The sequence below is a fragment of the Pseudophryne corroboree genome (assembly GCF_028390025.1).
Source record: "Pseudophryne corroboree isolate aPseCor3 chromosome 7 unlocalized genomic scaffold, aPseCor3.hap2 SUPER_7_unloc_3, whole genome shotgun sequence".
Lineage (NCBI taxonomy): Eukaryota > Metazoa > Chordata > Amphibia > Anura > Myobatrachidae > Pseudophryne > Pseudophryne corroboree.
Genome location: NW_026967612.1, coordinates 154,932 through 160,318, shown reverse-complemented (window position 1 = coordinate 160,318; position 5,387 = coordinate 154,932). Strand labels below are relative to the sequence as shown.

The 5,387-nt window shown below is 49.6% G+C and overlaps 10 non-coding genes across 10 annotated transcripts; all 10 read left to right on the top strand.

The window, feature by feature from the left end:
* The first annotated feature begins 296 nt into the window (after positions 1 to 296).
* On the top strand, positions 297 to 460 carry LOC134986515 (U1 spliceosomal RNA). The gene has a single exon (XR_010192384.1). It is a non-coding gene; the product is annotated as a U1 spliceosomal RNA (small nuclear RNA).
* A 152-nt stretch (positions 461 to 612) lies between these two features.
* Positions 613 to 775, top strand: LOC134986438 (U1 spliceosomal RNA). The gene has a single exon (XR_010192318.1). It is a non-coding gene; the product is annotated as a U1 spliceosomal RNA (small nuclear RNA).
* Positions 776 to 1,450: 675 nt separating this feature from the next.
* LOC134986395 (U1 spliceosomal RNA) lies at positions 1,451 to 1,614 on the top strand. Its single transcript, XR_010192286.1, has one exon. It is a non-coding gene; the product is annotated as a U1 spliceosomal RNA (small nuclear RNA).
* Positions 1,615 to 1,766: 152 nt separating this feature from the next.
* On the top strand, positions 1,767 to 1,929 carry LOC134986444 (U1 spliceosomal RNA). Its single transcript, XR_010192323.1, has one exon. It is a non-coding gene; the product is annotated as a U1 spliceosomal RNA (small nuclear RNA).
* A 670-nt stretch (positions 1,930 to 2,599) lies between these two features.
* Positions 2,600 to 2,763, top strand: LOC134986369 (U1 spliceosomal RNA). The gene has a single exon (XR_010192262.1). It is a non-coding gene; the product is annotated as a U1 spliceosomal RNA (small nuclear RNA).
* A 152-nt stretch (positions 2,764 to 2,915) lies between these two features.
* LOC134986452 (U1 spliceosomal RNA) lies at positions 2,916 to 3,078 on the top strand. The gene has a single exon (XR_010192327.1). It is a non-coding gene; the product is annotated as a U1 spliceosomal RNA (small nuclear RNA).
* Positions 3,079 to 3,749: 671 nt separating this feature from the next.
* LOC134986373 (U1 spliceosomal RNA) lies at positions 3,750 to 3,913 on the top strand. The gene has a single exon (XR_010192265.1). It is a non-coding gene; the product is annotated as a U1 spliceosomal RNA (small nuclear RNA).
* A 152-nt stretch (positions 3,914 to 4,065) lies between these two features.
* On the top strand, positions 4,066 to 4,228 carry LOC134986476 (U1 spliceosomal RNA). The gene has a single exon (XR_010192347.1). It is a non-coding gene; the product is annotated as a U1 spliceosomal RNA (small nuclear RNA).
* A 671-nt stretch (positions 4,229 to 4,899) lies between these two features.
* LOC134986387 (U1 spliceosomal RNA) lies at positions 4,900 to 5,063 on the top strand. Its single transcript, XR_010192279.1, has one exon. It is a non-coding gene; the product is annotated as a U1 spliceosomal RNA (small nuclear RNA).
* A 152-nt stretch (positions 5,064 to 5,215) lies between these two features.
* LOC134986479 (U1 spliceosomal RNA) lies at positions 5,216 to 5,378 on the top strand. The gene has a single exon (XR_010192350.1). It is a non-coding gene; the product is annotated as a U1 spliceosomal RNA (small nuclear RNA).
* The last annotated feature ends 9 nt before the right edge of the window (positions 5,379 to 5,387 follow it).

Here is a 5,387-nt window from a genome sequence, read left to right as displayed (position 1 = left end):
CAGACGAGGGTTGAAGCCAAATTTGACCCACTGCTTGGATGACATCACCATATGCAAATCCATCTGCTGCAGGCCTTCCCCCAGGAATGCTTGCACTAGTTGTTGCATTTGGTTTGTTGTTTGGGGGTGCTTCAGTATTAGGCAGCCTTCTGCCCTCCCATGTTCATCTGAAAATATGTGTTCTCCCTGCAGTTGTTGTCCCCAGATGAGAGTTCCCTTGTGCTGCCTCAGTTGAATCTTCTTTACTTGACAGAGATGTGCCTGAGCAGCGGCCCTCCCCAGGCCTATCCCAAATCATACTTATTTTGCATAGGAGATACCATGGTCATGAAGATCGTTCTCCCAGGGTGAGGTTCATTCATTGCATTCTGGGTATGCTGACCCCTGTGATTTCCCCAAATGTGGGAAACTTGACTGCATTATTTGTGGTAGTGGGGGACTGTGTTTGTGCTTTCCTCTGGTCAGCTCTGGTAAAAGTCAGATTTCTTTATCTCTGATCTTCCTCTAGCCTTGTTCTTCTTTCGAGAGTTCCCTTGTGCTGCCTCAGTTGGATCTCCTTTACTTGACAGGGGGGTGCCCAAGCAGCGACCCTCCCCAGCTCTAGCCCAACTCCTACTTACCTGCCAGGTGAGATACTATGATCATGAAGGTGCTTCTCCCAGGGCAAGGCTCACCCATTGCACTCTGGGTGTGCTGCCCCTGTGATTTCCCCAAATATGGGAAACTTGACTGCATAATTTGTGTTTCCACTGGTCGGCTTTTATATAATTCAGATCTCTTTGTCTCAGGTCTCTCTCCAGCCTAGTTTGCAGTCTGTTTCCACTTCTTCTTTTTTTGAGCCCCTCCCTTCTATACCCTTGTGCACTATCCTGACTTCTCCTCCTGTCTGCTTACTTTGTGCCTTCCAATGCACAATGCAAACTACAGGTAGTGCTGCAGGGCCCACAAACTTTTACTTGCATTACAGAGCAGCTCTGGAGCTGTTACAGTGCCAAGCTGCTGCAAGAAATCAGCTTGAATGCTTCAGGGGCTGGGGCATTGCCAACATGAGCCCCACACCGAAGGAGGTTGGGGGTGTTTAATGCGAACTAAGGGTCATCCAAGCGCCGCAAAAGGCCGCCATTCCCTGCATACCCCTTTTCTCTTTTCATATGCAGATGAGGGTTCCAGCCAACTTTGGCCCACTGCTTGGATGACATCACTGTATGCAAATCCGTCTTCTGCTGACCTTCCCCCAGGAATGCTTGTACTAGTTGTTGCATTTGGTTTGTTGTTTGGGGGTGCTTCAGTATTAGGCAGCCTTCTGCCCTCCCATGTTCATCTGAAAATATGTGTTCTCCCTGCAGTTGTTGTCCCCAGATGAGAGTTCCCTTGTGCTGCCTCAGTTGAATCTCCTTTACTTGACAGAGATGTGCCTGAGCAGCGGCCCTCCCCAGCCCTATCCCAAATCATACTTATTTTGCATAGGAGATATCATGGTAATGAAGACTGTTATCCCAGGGTGAGGTTCATTCATTGCATTTTGGGTATGCTGACCCCTGTGATTTCCCCAAATGTGGGAAACTCGACTTCATTATTTGTGGTAGTGGGGGACTGTGTTTGTGCTTTCCTCTGGTCAGCTCTGGTAAAAGTCAGATTTATTTGTCTCAGATCTTCCTCTAGCCTTGTTCTTCTTTCGAGAGTTCCCTTGTGCTGACTCACTTGGATCTCCTTCACTTGACAGGGAAGTGCCCGAGCAGTGACCCTACCCAGCTCTAGCCCAACTCCTACTTACCAGCCAGGTGAGATACTATGATCATGAAGGTGCTTCTCCCAGGGCAAGGCTCACTCATTGCACTCTGGGTGTGCTGCTCTTGCGATTTCCCCAAATGTGGGAAACTTGACTGCATAATTTGTGTTTCCCCTGGTCGGCTCTCGTATAATTCAGATCTCTTTGTCTCAGGTCTCTCTCCAGCCTAGTTTGCTGTCTGTTTCCACTTCTCTTTTCTTGAGCCGCTCCCTTCTATGCCCTTGCGCACTATTATGACCTCTCTTGTCTGCTTACTTTGTGCCTTCCAACGTCAATGCAAACTACAGGTAGTGCTGCAGGGCCCTCACCCTTTTACATGCTTTACAGAGCAGCTCTGGAGCTGTTACAGTGCCCAGCTGCTGCAAGAAATCAGCTTGAATGCTTCAGGGGCTGGGGCATAGCCAACATGAGCCCCACACCAAAGGAGGGTGGAGGTGTTTAATGTGAATTAGGGGTCATCCAAGCGCCGCAAAAGGCCGCCATGCCCTGCACATCCCTTTTTTCTTTTCATATGCAGACGAGGGTTGAAGCCAACTTTGACCCACTGCTTGGATGACATCACCATATGCAAATCCATCTGCTGCAGGCCTTCCCCCAGGAATGCTTGCACTAGTTGTTGCATTTGGTTTATTGTTTGGGGGTGCTTCAGTATTAGGCAGCCTTCTGCCCTCCCATGTTCATCTGAAAATATGTGTTCTCCCTGCAGTTGTTGTCCCCAGATGAGAGTTCCCTTGTGCTGCCTCAGTTGAATCTCCTTTACTTGACAGAGATGTGCCTGAGCAGCGGCCCTCCCCAGCTCTATCCCAAATCATACTTATTTTGCATAGGAGATACCATGCTCATGAAGATTGTTCTCCCAGGTTGAGGTTCATTCATTGCATTCTGGGTATGCTGACCCCTGTGATTTCCCCAAATGTGGGAAACTTGACTGCATTATTTGTGGTAGTGGGGGACTGTGTTTGTGCTTTCCTCTGGTCAGCTCTGGTAAAAGTCAGATTTCTTTGTCTCAGATCTTCCTCTAGCCTTGTTCTTCTTTCGAGAGTTCCCTTGTGCTGCCTCAGTTGGATCTCCTTCACTTGACAGGGGGGTGCCCGAGCTGCGACCCTCCCCAGCTCTAGCCCAACTCCTACTTACCTGCCAGGTGAGATACTATGATCATGTAGGTGCTTCTCCCAGGGCAAGGCTCACCCATCGCACTCTGGGTGTGCTGCCCCTGTGATTTCCCCAAATGTGGGAAACTTGACTGCATAATTTGTGTTTCCCCTGGTCGGCTCTCGTATAATTCAGATGTATTTGTCTCAGGTCTCTCTCCAGCCTAGTTTGCTGTCTGTTTCCACTTCTCTTTTCTTGAGCCGCTCCCTTCTATGCCCTTGCGCACTATCCTGACTTCTCCCGTCTGCTTACTTTGTGCCTTCCAATGCACAATGCGAACTACAGGTAGTGCTGCAGGGCCCACACCCTTTTACTTGCCTTACAGAGCAGCTCTGGAGCTGTTACAGTGCCCAGCTGCTGCAAGAAATCAGCTTGAATGCTTCAGGGGCTGGGGCATAGCCAACATGAGCCCCACACCGAAGGAGGGTGGAGGTGTTTAATGCGAACTAGGGGTCATCCAAGCGTCGCAAAAGGCCGCCATGCCCTGCACGCCCCTCTTCTCTATTCATATGCAGATGAGTGTTGAAGCCAACTTTGACCCACTGCTTGGATGACATCACCATATGCAAATCCATCTGCTGCAGGCCTTCCCCCAGGAATGCTTGCACTAGTTGTTGCATTTGGTTTGTTGTTTGGGGGTGCTTCAGTATTAGGCAGCCTTTTGCCCTCCCATGTTCATCTGAAAATATGTGTTCTCCCTGCAGTTGTTGTCCCCCGATGAGAGTTCCCTTGTGCTGCCTCAGTTGAATCTCCTTTACTTGACAGAGATGTGCCTGAGCAGCGGCCCTCCCCAGCTCTATCCCAAATCATACTTATTTTGCATAGGAGATACCATGGTCATGAAGATTGTTTTCCCAGGGTGAGGTTCATTCATTGCATTCTGGGTATGCTGACCCCTGTGATTTCCCCAAATGTGGGAAACTGGACTGCATTATTTGTGGTAGTGAGGGACTGTGTTTGTGCTTTCCTCTGGTCAGCTCTGGTAAAAGTCAGATTTCTTTGTCTCAGATCTTCCTCTAGCCTTGTTCTTCTTTCGAGAGTTCCCTTGTGCTGCCTCAGTTGGATCTCCTTCACTTGACAGGGGGGTGCCCGAGCAGCGATCCTCCCCAGCTCTAGCCCAGCTCCTACTTACCTGCCAGGTGAGATACTATGATCATGAAGGCGCTTCTCCCAGGGCAAGGCTCACCCATTGCACTCTGGGTGTGCTACTCCTGCGGTTTCCCCAAATGTTGGACACTTGACTGCATAATTTGTGTTTCACCTGGTCGGCTCTCGTATAATTCAGATCTCTTTGTCTCAGGTCTCTCTCCAGCCTAATTTGCAGTCTGTTTCCACTTCTCTTTTCTTGAGTTGCTCCCTTCTATGCCCTTGCGCACTATCCTGACTTCTCCCGTCTGCTTACTTTGTGCCTTCCAACACACAACGCAAACTACAGGTAGTGCTGCAGGGCCCACACCCTTTTACTTGCCTTACAGAGCAGCTCTGGAGCTGTTACAGTGCCCAGCTGCTGCAAGAAATCAGCTTGAATGCTTCAGGGGCTGGGGCATAGCCATCATGAGCCCCACACCGAAGGAGGGTGGAGGTGTTTAATGCGAACTAGGGGTCATCCAAGCACCGCAAAAGGCCGCCATGCCCTGCATGCCAATTTTATCTTTTCATATGCAGACGAGGGTTGAAGCCAACTTTGACCCACTGTTTGGATGACATCACCATATGCAAATCCATATGCTGCAGGCCTTCCCCCAGGAATGCTTGCACTAGTTGTTGCATTTGGTTTGTTGTTTGGGGGTGCTTCAGTATTAGGCAGCCTTCTGCCCTCCCATGTTCATCTGAAAATATGTGTACCTCCTGCAGTTGTTGTCCCCAGATGAGAGTTCCCTTGTGCTGCCTCAGTTGAATCACCTTTACTTGACAGAGATGTGCCTGAGCAGCGGCCCTCTCCAGCCCTATCCCAAATCATACTTATTTTGCATAGGAGATACCATGGTCATGAAGATTGTTCTCCCAGGGTGAGGTTCATTCATTGCATTCTGGGTATGCTGACCCCTGTTATTTTCCCAAATGTGGTAAACTTGACAGCATTATTTGTGGTAGTGGGGGACTATGTTTGTGCTTTCCTCTGGTCAGCTCTGGTAAAAGTCAGATTTCTTTGTCTCAAATCTTCCTCTAGCCTTGTTCTTCTTTCGAGAGTTCCCTTGTGCTGCCTCAGTTGGATCTCCTTCACTTGACAGGGGGGTGCCCGAGCAGCGACCCTCCCCAGCTCTAGCCCAACTCCTACTTACCTGCCAGGTGAGATACTATGATCATGAAGGTGCTTCTCCCAGGGCAAGGCTCACCAATTGCACTCTGGGTGTGCTGCTCCTGCGATATCCCCAAGTGTGGGAAACTTGACAGCATAATTTGTGTTTCCCCTGGTCGGCTCTCGTATAATTCAGATCTCTTTGTC